This window comes from Scyliorhinus torazame, chromosome 4 (assembly GCF_047496885.1).
Source record: "Scyliorhinus torazame isolate Kashiwa2021f chromosome 4, sScyTor2.1, whole genome shotgun sequence".
NCBI classification, from domain to species: Eukaryota; Metazoa; Chordata; class Chondrichthyes; order Carcharhiniformes; family Scyliorhinidae; genus Scyliorhinus; species Scyliorhinus torazame.
The window spans coordinates 48,389,997-48,414,807 of record NC_092710.1 but is presented as its reverse complement, the minus strand read 5'-3'; the positions used below and the strand labels follow the sequence as shown (position 1 = coordinate 48,414,807).

Here is a 24,811-nt window from a genome sequence, read left to right as displayed (position 1 = left end):
GAAGTAGGAACCGGGTGGGTGTTGCACCACCGGCAAGAGAGAGAATCACCTGGGTATTGGTAGGGGTCTGGAGATCTGTGTGATATAAGCCTCAGGCTGCCGGTTAGGGATAAACGGCAGGCTTGTTTCAGTGCTCTCTTCAGTGGAAGTGTCCCAGTGCGGCATCCCCTGGCCTCTGAAGTTTCAGTGCCAGCTGGAGAGAGACACACACAGATACTCAAACCCCAGATATCGGCCCAGTAGTGGAGTAGCAGAGATGGCACCCTCTACAATGGAGTAGATGAGAAAATGGAGCTATGAAAGGTTTGACATTAGAGTAGGGTGGGCATTTTCAAGGTTAGTGCCATGGAGATTTTGCCATTTAACTCTGCATTCACCATTAAATTGGGAGCTTTCATAACAGGTTACTTGTTTTGACAGAAAGGTATAAAGGCACTGCTGAGATTTGAACTAAGGATCTCCTGTTTACTAGACAGGCGCTTTAACCATCTAAGCCACAGCACCTACTTGCACACCAGCTCTGCAAGTTTGGAGCAGATTTCCATTATTTTGATTACCGCTCAGTATTGTTGATTTCTCATGCTGACTTTGAGAGTGCAAATTTCATTGGCACTGGACTTTTGAAACTGCAAAAATTGCTGTTATTTCTGAAAGTTATTAGATTATAGCATTCTGCAGGGAGAAGTTAACAAACAGGAAATATTTTGTGAATTGGAAGTAATTAAACATGACCACAAAACTATAGTGGTATAATGCAGGACAAGACCAGGAGAGAGTTTTTACATTAACTGAAAATCTAGCAAAAATTCTTGAAAGTTGTCGATGCCAATTGCAATTTGGCAAACACGACGTTGTCACAGTTCATCCACTTTCCCAAAATCACCCTGCATTCTTTATTCTTTTTTCCTGTCGTTCATTGGGAACAAAAACGGCCAGAGACAAAGTTGAAGCCCAGGCAGGGACTTAAACCCATCGATCTTCAGATTAAAAGTCAGATGCTCTACCGACTGCGCTTCCAGGGCCCATTCCAAACGCAGTCTTATAGCTCACTTCAAAGTCTCATATTGTATATTTTGAATTTCCTTCAATGGTAATTCAGCCTCACCAGCACATTTCCCTCGCAAGCAGACTGGCAGCCTCCCTTTGGCTTCCTTTCTCAAATTCTTCAGCTTGTTCTCGCTTTTTACCAGTGACTTGTGACTTGACAACTGTTTACCCAGGGACCTGCACTGGGACTTCAAGACTTTGAAGATTACGTTTAGTTCGGTGAGATCTGAGTGGGAAGCTACAGAGACAAAGATTGTATTTTGAGAGAGGGAATAAAAGGTATCATCTGGTGTTTGTTGTGGCAGTGTGTGAACATAAATAAATTCATCTAGTAAACTAGCAAATTATGCAAATCGCAAAGTTTCAGGATATAAATAGATCTGTCAGCACCACATCATCATGGAAAATAACCCTATCCTTTATCCCGCCCGAGTCGTTCTTGCAAACGTGCAGGAACATAAATCGATCATTATAAACGCAAATTACTGCGGATGTAAAATCTGAAAGAAAAACAGGAAATGATGGAAAATCTCAGCGGGTCTGGCACCACCTGTGAAGAGAGAACCGACTTAACATTTCGAGTCCGGGTCACTCTTCGTCCCAGTAAATCAATTAATCATTCAATCGTTTCTCACAGATGTCGCTAAAAAACATTCAAAAAGTTCCTTCAGGATTACCGGAGGTGAATCCTGTCATGCATTCAAAGAAAATACTGCAGATGGTGCGAATCTGCATGAGAAGCTAAGCATGATAGGATTGAAGCTCAAAAATTCAGAGGATATATGTGGAGCCAGACACAACGTTAACATTTCAAATCCGTGTGATCCTTAATCAGAGGTGAAGTGAGGAGTAAATGCAATGGAGTCGATGAGATGGAGTAGATGAGAAAATGGAAGTTGCGTGAAAAATGGAGCTATGAAAGGTTTGACATAAGAGTCGGGAGGGCATCTTCAAGGTTAGTGCCATGGAGATTTTGCCAATAAACTCTGCATTCACCATTAAATTGGGAGCTTTTCATAACAGGTTACTTGTTTTGACGTAAAGGTATAAAGGCACTGCTGAGATTTGAACTCAGTATCTCCTGTTTACTAGACAGGCGCTTTTACCATCTAAGCCACAGCACCTACTTGCAGACTCGCGTTGCAAGTTTGGAGCAGATTTCCATTATTTTGATTACCGCTCAGTATTGTTGATTTCTCATGCTGACTTTGAGAGTGCAAATTTCATCGGCACTGGACTTTTGAAACTGCAAAAATTGCAGTTATTTCTGAAAGTTATTAGATTATAGCATTCTGCAGGGAGAAGTAAACAAACAGGAACTATTTTGTGAATTGGAAGTAATTAAACATGACCACAAAACTACAGTGGTATAATGCAGGACAAGACCAGGAGAGAGTTTTTACATTAACTGAAAATCTAGCAGAAATTCTTGAAAGTTGTCGACGGCAATTGCAATTCGGCAAACACGACGTTGTCACGGTTCATCCACTTTCCCAAAATCACCCTGCATTCTTTATTTTTTTTTCCTGTCGTTCATTGGGAACAAAAACGCCTTGAGACAAACTTGAAGCCCAGGCAGGGACTTAAACCCATCGACCTTCAGATTAAAAGTCAGATGCTCTACCGACTGCGCTTCCAGGGCCCATTCCAAACACAGTCTTATAGCTCACTTCAATGTCTCATATTGTATTTATTGAATTTCCTTCAATGGTAATTCAGCCTCACCAGCACATTTCCCTCGCAAGCAGAACGGCAGCCTCCCTTTGGCTTCCTTTCTCAAATTCTTCAGCTTGTACTCGCTTTTTACCAGTGACTTGTGATGTGACAACTGTTTACCCAGGGACCTGCACTGGGACTTCAAGACTTTGAATATTACGTTTAGTTCGGTGAGATCTGAGTGGGAAGCTACAGAGACAAAGATTGTATTTTGAGATAGGGAATAAAAGGTATCATCTGGTGTTTGTTGTGGCAGTGTGTGAACGTCAATAAATTCATCTTGTAAACTAGCAAATTATGCAAATCGCAAAGTTTCAGGATATAAAGAGATCTGTCAGCACCACATTATCATGGAAAATAACCCCATCCTTTATACCGCCCGAGTCGTTCTTGCAAACGTGCAGCAACATAAATCGTTCAATAGAAAAGCAAATTACTGCGGATGTAAAATCTGAAAGAAAAACAGGAAATGATGGAAAATCTCAGCGGGTCTGGCACCACCTGTGAAGAGAGAACCGAGTTAACATTTCGAGTCCGGGTCACTCTTCGTCACAGTAAATCAATTAATCATTCAATCGTTGCTCACAGATGTCGCTAAAAAACATTCAAAATGTTCCTTCAGGATTACCGGATGTAAATCCTGTCATGCATTCAAAGAAAATACTGCGGATGTTGCAAATCTGCATGAGAAGCTAAACATGATAGGATTGAAGATCAAAAATTCAGAGGATATATGTGGAGCCAGACACAGAGCTAACATTTCAAATACGTGTGATCCTTAATCAGAGCTGAAGTGAGGAGTAAATGCAATGGAGTAGATGAGATGGAGTAGATGAGAAAATGGAAGTAGCATGAAAAATGGAGCTATGAAAGGTTTGACATAAGAGTAGGGAGAGCATCTTCAAGGTTAGTGCCATGGAGATGTTGCCAATAAACTCTGCATTCACCATTAAATTGGGAGCTTTTCATAACAGGTTACTTGTTTTGACGTAAAGGTATAAAGGCACTGCGGAGATTTGAACTCAGGATCTCCTGTTTACTAGACAGGCGCTTTAACCATCTAAGCCACAGCACCTACTTGCACACCAGCTCTGCAAGGTTGGAGCAGATTTCCATTATTTTGATTACCGCTCAGTATTGTTGATTTCTCATACTGACTTTGAGAGTGCAAATTTCATTGGCACTGGACTTTTGAAACTGCAAAAATTGCAGTTATTTCTGAAAGTTATTAGATTATAGCATTCTGCAGGGAGAAGTAAACAAACAGGAAATATTTTGTGAATTGGAAGTAATTAAACATGAGAGAGTTTTTACATTAACTGAAAATCTAGCAGAAATTGTTGAAAGTTGTCGACGGCAATTGCAATTTGGCAAACACGACGTTGTCACGGTTCATCCACTTTCCCAAAATCACCCTGCATTCTTTATTCTTTTTTCCTGTCGTTCATTGGGAACAAAAACACCTTGAGACAAAGTTGAAGCCCAGGCAGGGACTTAAACCCATCGATCTTCAGATTAAAAGTCAGATGCTCTACCGACTGCGCTTCTAGGGCCCATTCCAAACGCAGTCTTATAGCTCACTTCAAAGTCTCATATTGTATATTTTGAATTTCCTTCAATGGTAATTCAGCCTCACCAGCACATTTCCCTCGCAAGCAGACTGGCAACCTCCCTTTGGCTTCCTTTCTCAAATTCTTCAGCTTGTTCTCGCTTTTTACCAGTGACTTGTGATCTGACAACTGTTTACCCAGGGACCTGCACTGGGACTTCAAAACTTTGAAGATTACGTTTAGTTCGTGAGATCTGAGTGGGAAGCTACAGAGACAAAGATTGTATTTTGAGAGAGGGAATAAAAGGTATCATCTGGTGTTTGTTGTGGCAGTGTGTGAACGTAAATAAATTCATCTTGTAAACTAGCAAATTATGCAAATCGCAAAGTTTCAGGATATAAATAGATCTGTCAGCACCACATCATCATGGAAAATAACCCCATCCTTTATCCCGCCCGAGTCGTTCTTGCAAACGTGCAGCAACATAAATCGTTCAATATAAAAGCAAATTACTGCGGATGTAAAATCTGAAAGAAAAACAGGAAATGATGGAAAATCTCAGCGGGTCTGGCACCACCTGTGAAGAGAGAACCGAGTTAACATTTCGAGTCCGGGTCACTCTTCGTCCCAGTAAATCAATTAATCATTCAATCGTTGCTCACAGATGTCGCTAAGAAACATTCAAAAAGTTCCTTCAGGATTACCGGAGGTAAATCCTGTCATGCATTCAAAGAAAATACTGCAGATGGTGCGAATCTGCATGAGAAGCGAAACATGATAGGATTGAAGCTCAAAAAATCAGAGGATATATGTGGAGCCAGACACAGAGTTATCATTTCAAATCCGTGTGACCCTTAATCAGAGGTGAAGTGAGGAGTAAATGCAATGGAGTAGATGAGATGGAGTAGATGAGAAAATGGAAGTTGCGTGAAAAATGGAGCTATGAAAGGTTTGACATAAGAGTAGGGTGGGCATTTTCAAGGTTAGTGCCATGGAGATTTTGCCAATAAACTCTGCATTCACCATTAAATTTGGAGCTTTTCATAACAGGTTACTTGTTTTGACGTAAAGGTATAAAGGCACGGCTGAGATTTGAACTCAGGATCTCCTGTTTACTAGACAGGCGCTTTAACCATCTAAGCCACAGCGCCTACTTGCACACCAGCTCTCCAAGTTTGGAGCAGATTTCCATTATTTTGATTACCGCTCAGTATTGTTGATTTCTCATGCTGACTTTGAGAGTGCAAATTTCATTGGCACTGGACTTTTGAAACTGCAAAAATTGGAGTTATTTCTGAAAGTTATTAGATTATAGCATTCTGCAGGGACTAGTAAACAAACAGGAAATATTTTGTGAATTGGAAGTAATTAAACATGACCACAAAACTATAGTGGTATAATGCAGGACAAGACCAGGAGAGAGTTTTGACATTAACTGAAAATCTAGCAAAAATTCTTGAAAGTTGTCGGCGGCAATTGCAATTTGGCAAACACGATGTTGTCACGGTTCATCCACTTTCCCAAAATCACCCTGCATTTTTAATTTTTTTTTCCTGTCGTTCATTGGGAACAAACACACCTTGAGACAAAGTTGAAGCCCAGGCAGGGACTTAAACCCATCGATCTTCAGATTAAAAGTCAGATGCTCTACCGACTGCGCTTCCAGGGCCCATTCCAAACGCAGTCTTATAGCTCACTTCAAAGTCTCATATTGTATATTTTGAATTTCCTTCAATGGTAATTCAGCCTCACCAGCACATTTCCCTCGCAAGCAGACCGGCAGCCTCCCTTTGGCTTCCTTTCTCAAATTCTTCAGCTTGTACTCGCTTTTTACCAGTGACTTGTGATGTGACAACTGTTTACCCAGGGACCTGCACTGGGACTTCAAGACTTTGAAGATTACGTTTAGTTCGGTGAGATCTGAGTGGGAAGCTACAGAGACAAAGATTGTATTTTGAGAGAGGGAATAAAAGGTATCATCTGGTGTTTGTTGTGGCAGTGTGTGAACGTAAATAAATTCATCTAGTAATCTAGCAAATTATGCAAATCGCAAAGTTTCAGGATATAAATAGATCTGTCAGCACCACATCATCATGGAAAATAACCCCATCCTTTATCCCGCCCGAGTCGTTCTTGCAAACGTGCAGCAACATAAATCGTTCAATTTAAAAGCAAATTACTGCGGATGTAAAATCTGAAAGAAAAACAGGAAATGATGGAAAATCTCAGCGGGTCTGGCACCACCTGTGAAGAGAGAACCGAGTTAACATTTCGAGTCCGGGTCACTCTTCGTCACAGTAAATCAATTAATCATTCAATCGTTGCTCACAGATGTCGCTAAAAAACAATCAAAATGTTCCTTCAGGATTACCGGAGGTAAATCCTGTCATACATTCAAAGAAAATACTGCGGATGTTGCAAATCTGCATGAGAAGCTAAACATGATAGGATTGAAGCTCAAAAATTCAGAGGATATATGTGGAGCCAGACACAGAGTTAACATTTCAAATCCGTGTTATCCTTAATCAGAGCTGAAGTGAGGAGTAAATGCAATGGAGCCGATGAGATGGTGTAAGGTTTTCGGGCAATTCGGCCCTTTTTGGACTGCCCAAGAATAAAACCCAGAGACTGTAAACTGACTTTTCAGCCAAGAGAACGTAACCAATTTTCCCAGCAGGCTTGGTCCGCTGAGCTGAGTAGGGACATAAGTATTTACAAACCCCCCCTAGGAGCTACAAGGAAGAAGGAGCCAGACAACGAGATAAGATTAACACACAGAGAAAGGGGCACGGGAATACACAGGGGGCCTGCCTGCAAGCAGGACAATGGGATGGTCATAGCCCCATGCAAATGTAAATGACCTGGCCTCCACCAGAGCAGAATCCAATTAACACCCCATCAACATAGCAAGGTGAGAATAGCAGCCATCTCCGGAGCAGCTGGAAGACCTTTTGAAAATCTTCACAAGAGAGCCTAACCTTGTTATCCCAAAAAGCAGACTGTCTGGGCTCAGTACATTGCGCTGGAAAAGCCCCTTGAAGATAAGCGGTAGAAAAAACCAAGTTGGAGGCGGACCTGGGGGAGGTACTCCAATCTTGACAGAAGCTACCGGCAGGAACTCACTGGGAGAAGGGGGCGGAGTCAGCGCCAAATTCAAATCGCGGACGGTAGAAAAAACCAAGTTGGAGGCGGACCTGGGGGAGGTACTCCAATCTTGACAGAAGCTACCGGCAGGAACTCACTGGGAAAAGGGGGCGGAGTCAGCGCCAAATTCAAATCGCTGACGGTAGAAAAAACCAAGTTGGAGGCGGACCTGGGGGAGGTACTCCAATCTTGACAGAAGCTACCGGCAGGAACTCACTGGAAGGAGGGGGCGGAGTCGGCGCCAAATTCAAATCGCGCAGGTCTGCCTAGCTGGAAGGAGCGGACCTGCGAGGAATACCCGGAAACAAACAGCTCTGACCGGCTCAAAGGGGGCGGGACCAGCGGGAACTTTAAACCTTACCTTTTCAATGCAAAAGGGGCTGGCCGAACACAGGACAAAGCCAGGTAAAACAATATAAAAGGGGCTGTGTTTGGATTGAGGGTCTCTTGGCTCTTGGCTCTTGGCTCGACCTCTCCACCTTTGACTTGACCTCTGCAGCCTGTGACCGTAAGTACCCTGCAGCAGCTTGCGAAACTCCCTTGACTTTAATAGTGGTTGAGGCTTTGGGGAAGGGGACTTGATTTGTGTTTTGTGCTATTGCTAAAACTGTGTAACCATAAGATTTTTCGTTGTGTCCGTTATAGTACTTTCTGAATAGACTTAGTTTGTGTTAGAGTTTAAGATTTTATTATATTTTCTTCTGTTGATGATTTTGACCTGGGTTTTGCAATAAACCTTGATTTGCTGATAATTGGAGTCGTTTAAATTCTTCAATCTCTCACCAGCGATCTCTGACCAAGTCATTGTTAAAATATTCCTCACCTTAATTCCGGGTCCAAGAATCAAGGGTCATCTTGAGCGATTCACTCAGGACAGGCTGCTGGTTAGGTAATAAACAGCAGTGTCCTATTCTCTCTCTTGGGAAAGCTACTCCAGCGAAGTAGGAACCGGGTGGGTGTTGCACCACCGGCAAGAGAGAGAATCACCTGGGTATTGGTAGGGGTCTGGAGATCTGTGTGATATAAGCCTCAGGCTGCCGGTTAGGGATAAACGGCAGGCTTGTTTCAGTGCTCTCTTCAGTGGAAGTGTCCCAGTGCGGCATCCCCTGGCCTCTGAAGTTTCAGTGCCAGCTGGAGAGAGACACACACAGATACTCAAACCCCAGATATCGGCCCAGTAGTGGAGTAGCAGAGATGGCACCCTCTACAATGGAGTAGATGAGAAAATGGAGCTATGAAAGGTTTGACATTAGAGTAGGGTGGGCATTTTCAAGGTTAGTGCCATGGAGATTTTGCCATTTAACTCTGCATTCACCATTAAATTGGGAGCTTTCATAACAGGTTACTTGTTTTGACAGAAAGGTATAAAGGCACTGCTGAGATTTGAACTAAGGATCTCCTGTTTACTAGACAGGCGCTTTAACCATCTAAGCCACAGCACCTACTTGCACACCAGCTCTGCAAGTTTGGAGCAGATTTCCATTATTTTGATTACCGCTCAGTATTGTTGATTTCTCATGCTGACTTTGAGAGTGCAAATTTCATTGGCACTGGACTTTTGAAACTGCAAAAATTGCTGTTATTTCTGAAAGTTATTAGATTATAGCATTCTGCAGGGAGAAGTTAACAAACAGGAAATATTTTGTGAATTGGAAGTAATTAAACATGACCACAAAACTATAGTGGTATAATGCAGGACAAGACCAGGAGAGAGTTTTTACATTAACTGAAAATCTAGCAAAAATTCTTGAAAGTTGTCGATGCCAATTGCAATTTGGCAAACACGACGTTGTCACAGTTCATCCACTTTCCCAAAATCACCCTGCATTCTTTATTCTTTTTTCCTGTCGTTCATTGGGAACAAAAACGGCCAGAGACAAAGTTGAAGCCCAGGCAGGGACTTAAACCCATCGATCTTCAGATTAAAAGTCAGATGCTCTACCGACTGCGCTTCCAGGGCCCATTCCAAACGCAGTCTTATAGCTCACTTCAAAGTCTCATATTGTATATTTTGAATTTCCTTCAATGGTAATTCAGCCTCACCAGCACATTTCCCTCGCAAGCAGACTGGCAGCCTCCCTTTGGCTTCCTTTCTCAAATTCTTCAGCTTGTTCTCGCTTTTTACCAGTGACTTGTGACTTGACAACTGTTTACCCAGGGACCTGCACTGGGACTTCAAGACTTTGAAGATTACGTTTAGTTCGGTGAGATCTGAGTGGGAAGCTACAGAGACAAAGATTGTATTTTGAGAGAGGGAATAAAAGGTATCATCTGGTGTTTGTTGTGGCAGTGTGTGAACATAAATAAATTCATCTAGTAAACTAGCAAATTATGCAAATCGCAAAGTTTCAGGATATAAATAGATCTGTCAGCACCACATCATCATGGAAAATAACCCTATCCTTTATCCCGCCCGAGTCGTTCTTGCAAACGTGCAGGAACATAAATCGATCATTATAAACGCAAATTACTGCGGATGTAAAATCTGAAAGAAAAACAGGAAATGATGGAAAATCTCAGCGGGTCTGGCACCACCTGTGAAGAGAGAACCGACTTAACATTTCGAGTCCGGGTCACTCTTCGTCCCAGTAAATCAATTAATCATTCAATCGTTGCTCACAGATGTCGCTAAAAAACATTCAAAAAGTTCCTTCAGGATTACCGGAGGTGAATCCTGTCATGCATTCAAAGAAAATACTGCAGATGGTGCGAATCTGCATGAGAAGCTAAGCATGATAGGATTGAAGCTCAAAAATTCAGAGGATATATGTGGAGCCAGACACAACGTTAACATTTCAAATCCGTGTGATCCTTAATCAGAGCTGAAGTGAGGAGTAAATGCAATGGAGTCGATGAGATGGAGTAGATGAGAAAATGGAAGTTGCGTGAAAAATGGAGCTATGAAAGGTTTGACATAAGAGTCGGGAGGGCATCTTCAAGGTTAGTGCCATGGAGATTTTGCCAATAAACTCTGCATTCACCATTAAATTGGGAGCTTTTCATAACAGGTTACTTGTTTTGACGTAAAGGTATAAAGGCACTGCTGAGATTTGAACTCAGTATCTCCTGTTTACTAGACAGGCGCTTTTACCATCTAAGCCACAGCACCTACTTGCAGACTCGCGTTGCAAGTTTGGAGCAGATTTCCATTATTTTGATTACCGCTCAGTATTGTTGATTTCTCATACTGACTTTGAGAGTGCAAATTTCATCGGCACTGGACTTTTGAAACTGCAAAAATTGCAGTTATTTCTGAAAGTTATTAGATTATAGCATTCTGCAGGGAGAAGTAAACAAACAGGAACTATTTTGTGAATTGGAAGTAATTAAACATGACCACAAAACTACAGTGGTATAATGCAGGACAAGACCAGGAGAGAGTTTTTACATTAACTGAAAATCTAGCAGAAATTCTTGAAAGTTGTCGACGGCAATTGCAATTCGGCAAACACGACGTTGTCACGGTTCATCCACTTTCCCAAAATCACCCTGCATTCTTTATTTTTTTTTCCTGTCGTTCATTGGGAACAAAAACGCCTTGAGACAAACTTGAAGCCCAGGCAGGGACTTAAACCCATCGACCTTCAGATTAAAAGTCAGATGCTCTACCGACTGCGCTTCCAGGGCCCATTCCAAACACAGTCTTATAGCTCACTTCAATGTCTCATATTGTATTTATTGAATTTCCTTCAATGGTAATTCAGCCTCACCAGCACATTTCCCTCGCAAGCAGACCGGCAGCCTCCCTTTGGCTTCCTTTCTCAAATTCTTCAGCTTGTACTCGCTTTTTACCAGTGACTTGTGATGTGACAACTGTTTACCCAGGGACCTGCACTGGGACTTCAAGACTTTGAATATTACGTTTAGTTCGGTGAGATCTGAGTGGGAAGCTACAGAGACAAAGATTGTATTTTGAGAGAGGGAATAAAAGGTATCATCTGGTGTTTGTTGTGGCAGTGTGTGAACGTCAATAAATTCATCTTGTAAACTAGCAAATTATGCAAATCGCAAAGTTTCAGGATATAAATAGATCTGTCAGCACCACATTATCATGGAAAATAACCCCATCCTTTATACCGCCCGAGTCGTTCTTGCAAACGTGCAGCAACATAAATCGTTCAATAGAAAAGCAAATTACTGCGGATGTAAAATCTGAAAGAAAAACAGGAAATGATGGAAAATCTCAGCGGGTCTGGCACCACCTGTGAAGAGAGAACCGAGTTAACATTTCGAGTCCGGGTCACTCTTCGTCACAGTAAATCAATTAATCATTCAATCGTTGCTCACAGATGTCGCTAAAAAACATTCAAAATGTTCCTTCAGGATTACCGGATGTAAATCCTGTCATGCATTCAAAGAAAATACTGCGGATGTTGCAAATCTGCATGAGAAGCTAAACATGATAGGATTGAAGATCAAAAATTCAGAGGATATATGTGGAGCCAGACACAGAGCTAACATTTCAAATACGTGTGATCCTTAATCAGAGCTGAAGTGAGGAGTAAATGCAATGGAGTAGATGAGATGGAGTAGATGAGAAAATGGAAGTAGCATGAAAAATGGAGCTATGAAAGGTTTGACATAAGAGTAGGGAGAGCATCTTCAAGGTTAGTGCCATGGAGATGTTGCCAATAAACTCTGCATTCACCATTAAATTGGGAGCTTTTCATAACAGGTTACTTGTTTTGACGTAAAGGTATAAAGGCACTGCGGAGATTTGAACTCAGGATCTCCTGTTTACTAGACAGGCGCTTTAACCATCTAAGCCACAGCACCTACTTGCACACCAGCTCTGCAAGGTTGGAGCAGATTTCCATTATTTTGATTACCGCTCAGTATTGTTGATTTCTCATACTGACTTTGAGAGTGCAAATTTCATTGGCACTGGACTTTTGAAACTGCAAAAATTGCAGTTATTTCTGAAAGTTATTAGATTATAGCATTCTGCAGGGAGAAGTAAACAAACAGGAAATATTTTGTGAATTGGAAGTAATTAAACATGAGAGAGTTTTTACATTAACTGAAAATCTAGCAGAAATTGTTGAAAGTTGTCGACGGCAATTGCAATTTGGCAAACACGACGTTGTCACGGTTCATCCACTTTCACCAAATCACCCTGCATTCTTTATTCTTTTTTCCTGTCGTTCATTGGGAACAAAGACGCCTTGAGACAAAGTTGAAGCCCAGGCAGGGACTTAAACCCATCGATCTTCAGATTAAAAGTCAGATGCTCTACCGACTGCGCTTCCAGGGCCCATTCCAAACGCAGTCTTATAGCTCACTTCAAAGTCTCATATTGTATATTTTGAATTTCCTTCAATGGTAATTCAGCCTCACCAGCACATTTCCCTCGCAAGCAGACTGGCAGCCTCCCTTTGGCTTCCTTTCTCAAATTCTTCAGCTTGTACTCGCTTTTTACCAGTGACTTGTGATGTGACAACTGTTTACCCAGGGACCTGCACTGGGACTTCAAGACTTTGAAGATTACGTTTAGTTCGGTGAGATCTGAGTGGGAGGCTACAGAGACAAAGATTGTATTTTGAGAAAGGGAATAAAAGGTATCATCTGGTGTTTGTTGTGGCAGAGTGTGAACGTAAATAAATTCATCTAGTAAACTAGCAAATTATGCAAATCGCAAAGTTTCAGGATATAAATAGATCTGTCAGCACCACATCATCATGGAAAATAACCCCATCCTTTATCCCGCCCGAGTCGTTCTTGCAAACGTGCAGCAACATAAATCGTTAAATATAAAAGCAAATTACCGCGGATGTAAAATCTGAAAGAAAAACAGGAAATGATGGAAAATCTCAGCGGGTCTGGCACCATCTGTGAAGAGAGAACCGAGTTAACATTTTGAGTCCGGGTCACTCTTCGTCACAGTAAATCAATTAATCATTCAATCGTTGCTCACAGATGTCGCTAAAAAACATTCAAAATGTGCCTTCAGGATTACCGGAGGTAAATCCTGTCATGCATTGAAAGAAAATACTGCGGATGTTGCGAATCTGCATGAGAAGCTAAACATGATAGGATTGAAGCTCAAAAATTGAGAGGATATATGTGGAGCCAAACACAGCGTTAACATTTCAAATCCGTGTGATCCTTCATCAGAGCTGAAGTGAGGAGTAAATGCAATGGAGTAGATGAGATGGAATAGATGAGAAAATGGAAGTAGCATGAAAAATGGAGCTATGAAAGGTTTGACTTAAGAGTAGGGAGAGCATCTTCAAGGTTAGTGCCATGGAGATGTTGCCAATAAACTCTGCATTCACCATTAAATTGGGAGCTTTTCATAACAGGTTACTTGTTTTGACGTAAAGGTATAAAGGCACTGCTGAGATTTGAACTCAGGATCTCCTGTTTACTAGACAGGCGCTTTAACCATCTAAGCCACAGCACCAATTGCACACCAGCTCTGCAAGGTTGGAGCAGATTTCCATTATTTTGATTACCGCTCAGTATTGTTGATTTCTCATGCTGACTTTGAGAGTGCAAATTTCATTGGCACTGGACTTTTGAAACTGCAAAAATTGCAGTTATTTCTGAAAGTTATTAGATTATAGCATTCTGCAGGGAGAAGTTAACAAACAGGAAATATTTTGTGAATTGGAAGTAATTAAACATGACCACAAAACTATTGTGATACAATGCAGGACAAGACCAGGAGAGAGTTTATACATTAACTGAAAATCTAGCAGAAATTCTTGAAAGTTGTCAACGCCAATTGCAATTTGGCAAACACGACGTTGTCACAGTTCATCCACTTTCCCAAAATCACCCTGCATTCTTTATTCTTTTTTCCTGTCGTTCATTGGGAACAAAAACGCCTTGAGACAAAGTTGAAGCCCAGGCAGGGACTTAACCCATCGATCTTCAGATTAAAAGTCAGATGCTCTACCGACTGCGCTTCCAGGGCCCATTCCAAACGCAGTCTTATAGCTCACTTCAAAGTCTCATATTGTATATTTTGAATTTCCTTCAATGGTAATTCAGCCTCACCAGCACATTTCCCTCGCAAGCAGACTGGCAGCCTCCCTTTGGCTTCCTTTCTCAAATTCTTCAGCTTGTTCTCGCTTTTTACCAGTGACTTGGGATTTGACAACTGTTTACCCAGGGACCTGCACTGGGACTTCAAGACTTTGAAGATTACGTTTAGTTCGGTGAAATCTGAGTGGGAAGCTACAGAGACAAAGATTGTATTTTGAGAGAGGGAATAAAAGGTATCATCTGGTGTTTGTTGTGGCAGTGTGTGAACATATATAAATTCATCTAGCAAACTAGCAAATTATGCAAATCGCAAAGTTTCAGGATATAAATAGATCTGTCAGCACCACATCATCATGGAAAATAACCCCATCCTTTATCCCGCCCGAGTCGTTCTTGCAAACGTGCAGCAACATTAATCGATCATTATAAAAGCAAATTACTGCGGATGTAAAATCTGAAAGAAAACAGGAAATGATGGAAAATGTCAGCGGGTCTGGCACCACCTGTGAAGAGAGAACCGAGTTAACATTTCGAGTCCGGGTCACTCTTCGTCCCAGTAAATCAATTAATCATTCAGTCGTTTCTCACAGATGTCGCTAAAAAACATTCAAAAAGTTTCTTCAGGATTACCGGAGGTAAATCCTGTCATGCATTCAAAGAAAATACTGCAGATGTTGCGAATCTGCATGAGAAGCTAAACATGATAGGATTGAAGCTCAAAAATTCAGAGGATATATGTGGAGCCAGACACAGCGTTAACATTTCAAATCCGTGTGATCCTTAATCAGAGCTGAAGTGAGGAGTAAATGCAATGGAGTCGATGAGATGGAGTAGATGAGAAAATGGAAGTTGCGTGAAAAATGGAGCTAAGAAAGGTTTGACATAAGAGTAGGGAGGGCATCTTCAAGGTTAGTGCCATGGAGATTTTGCCAATAAACTCTGCATTCACCATTAAATTGGGAGCTTTTCATAACAGGTTACTTGTTTTGATGTAAAGGTATAAAGGCACTGCTGAGATTTGAACTCAGGATCTCCTGTTTACTAGACAGGCACTTTTACCATCTAAGCCACAGCACCTACTTGCAGACTCGCTCTGCAAGTTTGGAGCAGATTTCCATTATTTTGATTACCGCTCAGTATTGTTGATTTCTCATACTGACTTTGAGAGTGCAAATTTCATTGGCACTGGACTTTTGAAACTGCAAAAATTGCTGTTATTTCTGAAAGTTATTAGATTATAGCATTCTGCAGGGAGAAGTAAACAAACAGGAAATATTTTGTGAATTGGAAGTAATTAAACATGACCACAAAACTACAGTGGTATAATGCAGGACAAGACCAGGAGAGAGTTTTTACATTAACTGAAAATCTAGCAGAAATTCTTGAAAGTTGTTGACGCCAATTGCAATTTGGCAAACACGGCGTTGTCACAGTTCATCCACTTTCCCAAAATCACCCTGCTTTCTTTATTCTTTTTTCCTGTCGTTCATTGGGAACAAAAACGCCTTGAGACAAAGTTGAAGCCCAGGCAGGGACTTAAACCCATCGATCTTCAGATTAAAAGTCAGATGCTCTACCGACTGCACTTCCAGGGCCCATTCCAAACACAGTCTTATAGCTCACTTCAATGTCTCATATTGTATATTTTGAATTTCCTTCAATGGTAATTCAGCCTCACCAGCACATTTCCCTCGCAAGCAGACTGGCAGCCTCCCTTTGGCTTCCTTTCTCAAATTCTTCAGCTTGTTCTCGCTTTTTACCAGTGACTTGTGATTTGACAACTGTTTACCCATGGACCTGCACTGGGACCACAAGACTTTGAAGATCACGTTTAGTTCGGTGAGATCTGAGTGGGAAGCTACAGAGACAAAGATTGTATTTTGACAGAGGGAATAAAAGGTATCATCTGGTGTTTGTTGTGGCAGTGTGTGAACGTAAATAAATTCATCTAGTAAACTAGCGAATTATGCAAATCGCAAAGTTTCAGGATATAAATAGATCTGTCAGCACCACATCATCATGGAAAATAACCCCATCCTTTATACCGCCCGAGTCGTTCTTGCAAACGTGCAGCAACATAAATCGTTCAATATAAAAGCAAATTACTGCGGATGTAAAATCTGAAAGAAAAACAGGAAATGATGGAAAATCTCAGCGGGTCTGGCACCACCTGTGAAGAGAGAACCGAGTTAACATTTCGAGTCCGGGTCACTCTTCGTCACAGTAAATCAATTAATCATTCAATCGTTGCTCACAGATGTCGCTAAAAAACATTCAAAATGTTCCTTCAGGATTACCGGAGGTAAATCCTATCATGCATTCAAAGAAAATACTGCGGATGTTGCAAATCTGCATGAGAAGCTAAACATGATAGGATTGAAGCTCAAAAATTCAGAGGATATATGTGGAGCCAGACACAGAGTTAACATTTCAAATCCGTGTGATCCTTAATCAGAGCTGAAGTGAGGAGTAAATGCAATGGAGTAGATGAGATGGAGTAGATGAGAAAATGGAAGTTGCGTGAAAAATGGAGCTATGAAAGGTTTGACATAAGAGTAGGGAGGGCATCTTCAAGGTTAGTGCCATGGAGATTTTGCCAATAAACTCTGCATTCACCATTAAATTGGGAGCTTTTCATAACAGGTTACTTGTTTTGATGTAAAGGTATAAAGGCACTGCTGAGATTTGAACTCAGGATCTCCTGTTTACTAGACAGGCACTTTTACCATCTAAGCCACAGCACCTACTTGCAGACTCGCTCTGCAAGTTTGGAGCAGATTTCCATTATTTTGATTACCGCTCAGTATTGTTGATTTCTCATACTGACTTTGAGAGTGCAAATTTCATTGGCACTGGACTTTTGAAACTGCAAAAATTGCTGTTATTTCTGAAAGTTATTAGATTATAGCATTCTGCAGGGAGAAGTAAACAAACAGGAAATATTTTGTGAATTGGAAGTAATTAAACATGACCACAAAACTACAGTGGTATAATGCAGGACAAGACCAGGAGAGAGTTTTTACATTAACTGAAAATCTAGCAGAAATTCTTGAAAGTTGTCGACGCCAATTGCAATTTGGCAAACACGGCGTTGTCACAGTTCATCCACTTTCCCAAAATCACCCTGCTTTCTTTATTCTTTTTTCCTGTCGTTCATTGGGAACAAAAACGCGTTGAGACAAAGTTGAAGCCCAGGCAGGGACTTAAACCCATCGATCTTCAGATTAAAAGTCAGATGCTCTACCGACTGCGCTTCCAGGGCCCATTCCAAACACAGTCTTATAGCTCACTTCAATGTCTCATATTGTATATTTTGAATTTCCTTCAATGGTAATTCAGCCTCACCAGCACATTTCCCTCGCAAGCAGACTGGCAGCCTCCCTTTGGCTTCCTTTCTCAAATTCTTCAGCTTGTTCTCGCTTTTTACCAGTGACTTGTGATTTGACAACTGTTTACCCATGGACCTGCACTGGGACCACAAGACTTTGAAGATCACGTTTAGTTCGGTGAGATCTGAGTGGGAAGCTACAGAGACAAAGATTGTATTTTGACAGAGGGAATAAAAGGTATCATCTGGTGTTTGTTGTGGCAGTGTGTGAACGTAAATAAATTCATCTAGTAAACTAGCGAATTATGCAAATCGCAAAGTTTCAGGATATAAATAGATCTGTCAGCACCACATCATCATGGAAAATAACCCCATCCTTTATACCGCCCGAGTCGTTCTTGCAAACGTGCAGCAACATAAATCGTTCAATATAAAAGCAAATTACTGCGGATGTAAAATCTGAAAGAAAAACAGGAAATGATGGAAAATCTCAGCGGGTCTGGCACCACCTGTGAAGAGAGAACCGAGTTAACATTTCGAGTCCGGGTCACTCTTCGTCACAGTAAATCAATTAATCATTCAATCGTTGCTCACAGATGTCGCTAAAAAACATTCAAAATGTTCCTTCAGGATTACCGGAGGTAAATCCTATCATGCATTCAAAGAAAATACTGCGGATGTTGCAAATCTGCATGAGAAGCTAAACATGATAGGATTGAAGCTCAAAAATTCAGAGGATATATGTGGAGCCAGACACAGAGTTAACATTTCAAATCCGTGTGATCCTTAATCAGAGCTGAAGTGAGGAGCAAATGCAATGGAGTAGATGAGATGGAGTAGATGAGAAAATGGAAGTTGCGTGAAAAATGGGGCTATGAAAGGTTTGACATTAGAGTAGGGAGGGCATCTTCAAGGTTAGTGCCATGGAGATTTTGCCAATAAACTCTGCATTCACCATTAAATTGGGATCTTTTCATAACAGGCTACTTGTTTTAATGTAAAGGTATAAAGGAACTGCTGAGATTTGGACTCAGGATCTCCTGTTTACTGGATAGGCGCTTTTACCATCTCAGCCACAGCACCTACTTGCAGACTAGCTCTGCAAGATTGGAACAGATTTCCATTATTTTGATTACCGCACAGTATTGTTGATTTCTCATGCTGACTTTGAGAGTGCAAATTTCATCGGCACTGGACTTTTGAAACTGCAAAAATTGCAGTTATTTCTGAAAGTTATTAGATTATAGCATTCTGCAGGGAGAAGTAAACAAACAGGAAATATTTTGTGAATTGGAAGTAATTAAACATGACCACAAAACTATAGTGGTATAATGCAGGACAAGACCAGGTGAGAGTTTTTACATTAACTGAAAATCTAGCAAAAATTCTTGAAAGTTGTCGACGGCAATTGCAATTTGGCAAACACGACGTTGTCACGGTTCATCCACTTTCCCAAAATCACCCTGCATTCTTTATTTTTTTTTCCTGTCGTTCATTGGGAACAAACCCGCCTTGAGACAAAGTTGAAGCCCAGGCAGGGACTTAAACCCATCGATCTTCAAATTAAAAGTCAGATGCTCTACCGACTGCGCTTCCAGGGCCCATTCCAAACACAGTCTTATAGCTCACTTCAATGTCTCATATTGTATATTTTGAATTTCCTTCAATGGTAATTCAGCCTCACCAGCACATTTTCCTCGCAAGCAGACCGGCAGCCTCCCTTTGGCTTCCTTTCTCAAATTCTTCAGCTTGTTCTCGCTTTTTACCAGTGACTTGTGATGTGACAACTGTTTACCCAGGGACCTGCACTGGGACTTCAAGACTTTGAAGATTACGTTTAGTTCGGTGAGATCTGAGTGGGAAGCTACAGAGACAAAGATTGTATTTTGACAGAGGGAATAAAAGGTATCATCTGGTGTTTGTTGTGGCAGTGTGTGAACGTAAATAAATTCATCTAGTAAACTAGCGAATTATGCAAATCGCAAAGTTTCAGGATATAAATAGATCTGTCAGCACCACATCATCATGGAAAATAACCCCATCCTTTATCCCGCCCGAGTCGTTCTTGCAAACGTGCAGCAACATAAATCGTTCAATATAAAAGCAAATTACTGCGGATGTAAAATCTGAAAGAAAAACAGGAAATGATGGAAAATCTCAGCGGGTCTGGCACCACCTGTGAAGAGAGAACCGAGTTAACATTTCGAGTCCGGGTCACTCTTCGTCACAGTAAATCAATTAATCATTCAATCGTTGCTCACAGATGTCGCTAAAAAACATTCAAAATGTTCCTTCAGGATTACCGGAGGTAAATCCTGTCATGCATTCAAAGAAAATACTGCGGATGTTGCAAATCTGCATGAGAAGCTAAACATGATAGGATTGAAGCTCAAAAATTCAGAGGATATATGTGGAGCCAGACACAGAGTTAACATTTCAAATCCGTGTGATCCTTAATCAGAGCTGAAGTGAGGAGTAAATGCAATGGAGTAGATGAGATGGAGTAGATGAGAAAATGGAAGTTGCGTGAAAAATGGAGCTATGAAAGGTTTGACATTAGAGTAGGGAGGGCATCTTCAAGGTTAGTGCCATGGAGATTTTGCCAATAAACTCTGCATTCACCATTAAATTGGGAGCTTTTCATAACAGGCTGCTTGTTTTAATGTAAAGGTATAAAGGAACTGCTGAGATTTGGACTCAGGATCTCCTGTTTACTAGACAGGCGCTTTTACCATCTCAGCCACAGCACCTACTTGCAGACTAGCTCTGCAAGTTTGGAACAGATTTCCATTATTTTGATTACCGCACAGTATTGTTGATTTCTCATGCTGACTTTGAGAGTGCAAATTTCATCGGCACTGGACTTTTGAAACTGCAAAAATTGCAGTTATTTCTGAAAGTTATTAGATTATAGCATTCTGCAGGGAGAAGTAAACAAACAGGAAATATTTTGTGAATTGGAAGTAATTAAACATGACCACAAAACTATAGTGGTATAATGCAGGACAAGACCAGGTGAGAGTTTTTACATTAACTGAAAATCTAGCAAAAATTCTTGAAAGTTGTCGACGGCAATTGCAATTTGGCAAACACGACGTTGTCACGGTTCATCCACTTTCCCAAAATCACCCTGCATTCTTTATTTTTTTTTCCTGTCGTTCATTGGGAACAAAAACACCTTGAGACAAAGTTGAAGCCCAGGCAGGGACTGAAACCCATCGATCTTCAGATTAAAAGTCAGATGCTCTACCGACTGCGCTTCTAGGGCCCATTCCAAACGCAGTCTTATAGCTCACTTCAATGTCTCATATTGTATATTTTGAATTTCTTTCAATGGAAATTCAGCCTCACCAGCACATTTCCCTCGCAAGCAGACCGGCAGCCTCCCTTTGGCTTCCTTTCTCAAATTCTTCAGCTTGTTCTCGCTTTTTACCAGTGACTTGTGATTTGACAACTGTTTACCCGGGGACCTGCACTGGGACTTCAAGACTTTGAAGATTACGTTTAGTTCGGTGAGATCTGACTGGGAAGCTACAGAGACAAAGATTGTATTTTGACAGAGGGAATAAAAGGTATCATCTGGTGTTTGTTGTGGCAGTGTGTGAACGTAAATAAATTCATCTTGTAAACTAGCAAATTATGCAAATCGCAAAGTTTCAGGATATAAATAGATCTGTCAGCACCACATCATCATGGAAAATAACCCCATCCTTTATCCCGCCCGAGTCCTTCTTGCAAACGTGCAGCAACATAAATCGTTCAATATAAAAGCAAATTACTGCGGATGTAAGATCTGAAAGAAAAACAGGAAATGATGGAAAATCTCAGCGGGTCTGGCACCACCTGTGAAGAGAGAACCGAGTTAACATTTCGAGTCCGGGTCACTCTTCGGCCCAGTAAATCAATTAATCATTCAATCGTTGCTCACAGATGTCGCTAAAAAACATTCAAAAAGTTCCTTCAGGATTACCGGAGGTAAATCCTGTCATGCATTCAAAGAAAATACTGCAGATGGTGCGAATCTGCATGAGAAGCTAAACATGATAGGATTGAAGCTCAAAAATTCAGAGGATATATGTGGAGCCAGACACAGCGTTAACATTTCAAATCCGTGTGATCCTTAATCGAGCTGAAGTGAGGAGTAAATGCAATGGAGTAGATGAGATGGAGTAGATGAGAAAATGGAAGTTACGTGAAAAATGGAGCTATGAAAGGTTTGACATTAGAGTAGGGAGGACATCTTCAAGGTAAGTGCCATGGAGATTTTGCCAATAAATTCTGCATTCACCATTAAATTGGGAGCTTTTCATAACAGGTTACTTGTTTTGACAGAAAGGTATAAAGGCACTGCTGAGATTTGAACTCAGGATCCCCAGTTTACTAGACAGGCGCTTCAACCATCTAAGCCACAGCGCCTACTTGCACACCAGCTCTGCAAGTTTGGAGCAGATTTCCATTATTTTGATTACCGCTCAGTATTGTTGATTTCTCATACTGACTTTGAGAGTGCAAATTTCATTGGCACTGGACTCTTGAAACTGCAAAAATTGCAGTTATTTCTGAAAGTTATTAGATTATCGCATTCTGCAGGGAAAAGTAAACAAACAGGAAATATGTTGTGAATTTGAAGTAATTAAACATGACCACAAAACTATTGTGATACAATGCAGGACAAGACCAGGAGAGAGTTTATACATTAACTGAAAATCTAGCAAACATTCTTGAAAGTTGTCGACGCCAATTGCAATTTGGCAAACACGACGTTGTCACAGTTCATCCACTTTCCAAAAATCACCCTGCATTCTTTATTCTTTTTTCCTGTGGTTCATTGGGAACAAAAACGGCTTGAGACAAAGTTGAAGCCCAGGCAGGGACTTAAACCCATCGATCTTCAGATTAAAAGTCAGATGCTCTACCGACTGCGCTTCCAGGGCCCATTCCAAACGCAGTCTTATAGCTCACTTCAAGGTCTCATATTGTATATTTTGAATTTCCTTCAATGGTAATTCAGCCTCACCAGCACATTTCCCTCGCAAGCAGACCGGCAGCCTCCCTTTGGCTTCCTTTCTCAAATTCTTCAGCTTGTTCTCGCTTTTTACCAGTGACTTGTGATGGGACAACTGTTTACCCAGGGACCTGCACTGGGACTTCAAGACTTTGAAGATTACGTTTAGTTCGGTGAGATCTGAGTGGGAAGCTACAGAGACAAAGATTGTATTTTGAGAGAGGGAATAAAAGGTATCATCTGGTGTTTGTTGTGGCAGTGTGTGAACGTAAATAAATTCATCTTGTAAACTAGCAAATTATGCAAATCGCAAAGTTTCAGGATATAAATAGATCTGTCAGCACCACATCACCATGGAAAATAACCCCATCCTTTATCCCGCCCGAGTCGTTCTTGCAAACATGCAGCAACATAAATCGTTCAATATAAAAGCAAATTACTTCGGATGTAAAATCTGAAAGAAAAACAGGAAATGATGGAAAATCTCAGCGGGTCTGGCACCACCTGTGAAGAGAGAACCGAGTTAACATTTCGAGTCCGGGTCACTCTTCGTCCCAGTAAATCAATTAATCATTCAATCGTTGCTCACAGATGTCGCTAAAAAACATTCAAAATGTTCCTTCAGGATTACCGGAGGTAAATCTTGTCATGCATTCAAAGAAAATACTGCAGATGTTGCGAATCTGCATGAGAAGCTAAACATGATAGGATTGAAGTTCAAAAATTCAGAGGATATATGTGGAGCCAGACACAGAGTTAACATTTCAAATCCGTGTGATCCTTAATCAGAGCTGAAGTGAGGAGTAAATGCAATGGAGTAGATGAGATGGAGAAGATGAGAAAATGGAAGTTGCGTGAAAAATGGAGCTATGAAAGGTTTGACATAAGAGTAGGGAGAGCATCTTCAAGGGTAGTGCCATGGAGATGTTGCCAATAAACTCTGCATTCACCATGAAATTGGGAGCTTTTCACAACAGGTGACTTGTTTTGACTTAAAGGTATAAAGGCACTGCTGAGATTTGAACTCAGGATCTCCTGTTTACTAGACAGGCGCTTTAACCATCTAAGCCACAGCGCCTACTTGCACACCAACTCTGCAAGTTTGGAGCAGATTTCCATTATTTTGATTACCGCTCAGTATTGTTGATTTCTCATACTGACTTTGAGAGTGCAAATTTCATTGGCACTGGACTTTTGAAACTGCAAAAATTGCTGTTTTTTCTGAAAGTTATTAGATTATCGCATTCTGCAGGGAAAAGTAAACAAACAGGAAATATGTTGTGAATTTGAAGTAATTAAACATGACCACAAAACTATTGTGATACAATGCAGGACAAGACCAGGAGAGAGTTTATACATTAACTGAAAATTTAGCAGAAATTCTTGAAAGTTGTCGACGCCAATTGCAATTTGGCAAACACGACGTTGTCACAGTTCATCCACTTTCCCAAAATCACCCTGCATTCTTTATTCTTTTTTCCTGTCGTTCATTGGGAACAAAAACGGCTTGAGACAAAGTTGAAGCCCAGGCAGGGACTTAAACCCATCGATCTTCAGATTAAAAGTCAGATGCTCTACCGACTGCGCTTCCAAGGCCCATTCCAAACGCAGTCTTATAGCTCACTTCAAAGTCTCATATTGTATATTTTGAATTTCCTTCAATGGTAATTCAGCCTCACCAGCACATTTCCCTCGCAAGCAGACTGGCAGCCTCCCTTTGGCTTCCTTTCTCAAATTCTTCAGCTTGTTCTCGCTTTTTACCAGTGACTTGTGATTTGACAACTGTTTACCCAGGGACCTGCACTGGGACTTCAAGACTTTGAAGATTACGTTTAGTTCGGTGAGATCTGAGTGGGAAGCTACAGAGACAAAGATTGTATTTTGAGAGAAGGAATAAAAGGTATCATCTGGTGTTTGTTGTGGCAGTGTGTGAAAGTAAATAAATTCATCTAGTAAACTAGCAAATTATGCAAATCGCAAAGTTTCAGGATATAAATAGATCTGTCAGCACCACATCATCATGGAAAATAA

The 24,811-nt window shown here is 41.1% G+C and overlaps 13 non-coding genes across 13 annotated transcripts; all 13 read right to left on the bottom strand.

Annotated features, from left to right (window-relative positions):
• Positions 1 to 430: 430 nt before the first annotated feature.
• trnat-agu (transfer RNA threonine (anticodon AGU)) lies at positions 431 to 504 on the bottom strand. The gene has a single exon. It is a non-coding gene; the product is annotated as a tRNA-Thr (tRNA).
• Positions 505 to 2,097: 1,593 nt separating this feature from the next.
• Positions 2,098 to 2,171, bottom strand: trnat-agu (transfer RNA threonine (anticodon AGU)). The gene has a single exon. It is a non-coding gene; the product is annotated as a tRNA-Thr (tRNA).
• Positions 2,172 to 3,764: 1,593 nt separating this feature from the next.
• Positions 3,765 to 3,838, bottom strand: trnat-agu (transfer RNA threonine (anticodon AGU)). The gene has a single exon. It is a non-coding gene; the product is annotated as a tRNA-Thr (tRNA).
• Positions 3,839 to 5,390: 1,552 nt separating this feature from the next.
• On the bottom strand, positions 5,391 to 5,464 carry trnat-agu (transfer RNA threonine (anticodon AGU)). The gene has a single exon. It is a non-coding gene; the product is annotated as a tRNA-Thr (tRNA).
• A 3,361-nt stretch (positions 5,465 to 8,825) lies between these two features.
• trnat-agu (transfer RNA threonine (anticodon AGU)) lies at positions 8,826 to 8,899 on the bottom strand. The gene has a single exon. It is a non-coding gene; the product is annotated as a tRNA-Thr (tRNA).
• Positions 8,900 to 10,492: 1,593 nt separating this feature from the next.
• On the bottom strand, positions 10,493 to 10,566 carry trnat-agu (transfer RNA threonine (anticodon AGU)). Its single transcript has one exon. It is a non-coding gene; the product is annotated as a tRNA-Thr (tRNA).
• A 1,593-nt stretch (positions 10,567 to 12,159) lies between these two features.
• Positions 12,160 to 12,233, bottom strand: trnat-agu (transfer RNA threonine (anticodon AGU)). Its single transcript has one exon. It is a non-coding gene; the product is annotated as a tRNA-Thr (tRNA).
• A 1,553-nt stretch (positions 12,234 to 13,786) lies between these two features.
• Positions 13,787 to 13,860, bottom strand: trnat-agu (transfer RNA threonine (anticodon AGU)). Its single transcript has one exon. It is a non-coding gene; the product is annotated as a tRNA-Thr (tRNA).
• A 1,590-nt stretch (positions 13,861 to 15,450) lies between these two features.
• trnat-agu (transfer RNA threonine (anticodon AGU)) lies at positions 15,451 to 15,524 on the bottom strand. Its single transcript has one exon. It is a non-coding gene; the product is annotated as a tRNA-Thr (tRNA).
• Positions 15,525 to 17,117: 1,593 nt separating this feature from the next.
• trnat-agu (transfer RNA threonine (anticodon AGU)) lies at positions 17,118 to 17,191 on the bottom strand. Its single transcript has one exon. It is a non-coding gene; the product is annotated as a tRNA-Thr (tRNA).
• A 3,260-nt stretch (positions 17,192 to 20,451) lies between these two features.
• trnat-agu (transfer RNA threonine (anticodon AGU)) lies at positions 20,452 to 20,525 on the bottom strand. The gene has a single exon. It is a non-coding gene; the product is annotated as a tRNA-Thr (tRNA).
• A 1,592-nt stretch (positions 20,526 to 22,117) lies between these two features.
• Positions 22,118 to 22,191, bottom strand: trnat-agu (transfer RNA threonine (anticodon AGU)). The gene has a single exon. It is a non-coding gene; the product is annotated as a tRNA-Thr (tRNA).
• A 1,593-nt stretch (positions 22,192 to 23,784) lies between these two features.
• trnat-agu (transfer RNA threonine (anticodon AGU)) lies at positions 23,785 to 23,858 on the bottom strand. The gene has a single exon. It is a non-coding gene; the product is annotated as a tRNA-Thr (tRNA).
• Between the last annotated feature and the right edge of the window lie 953 nt (positions 23,859 to 24,811).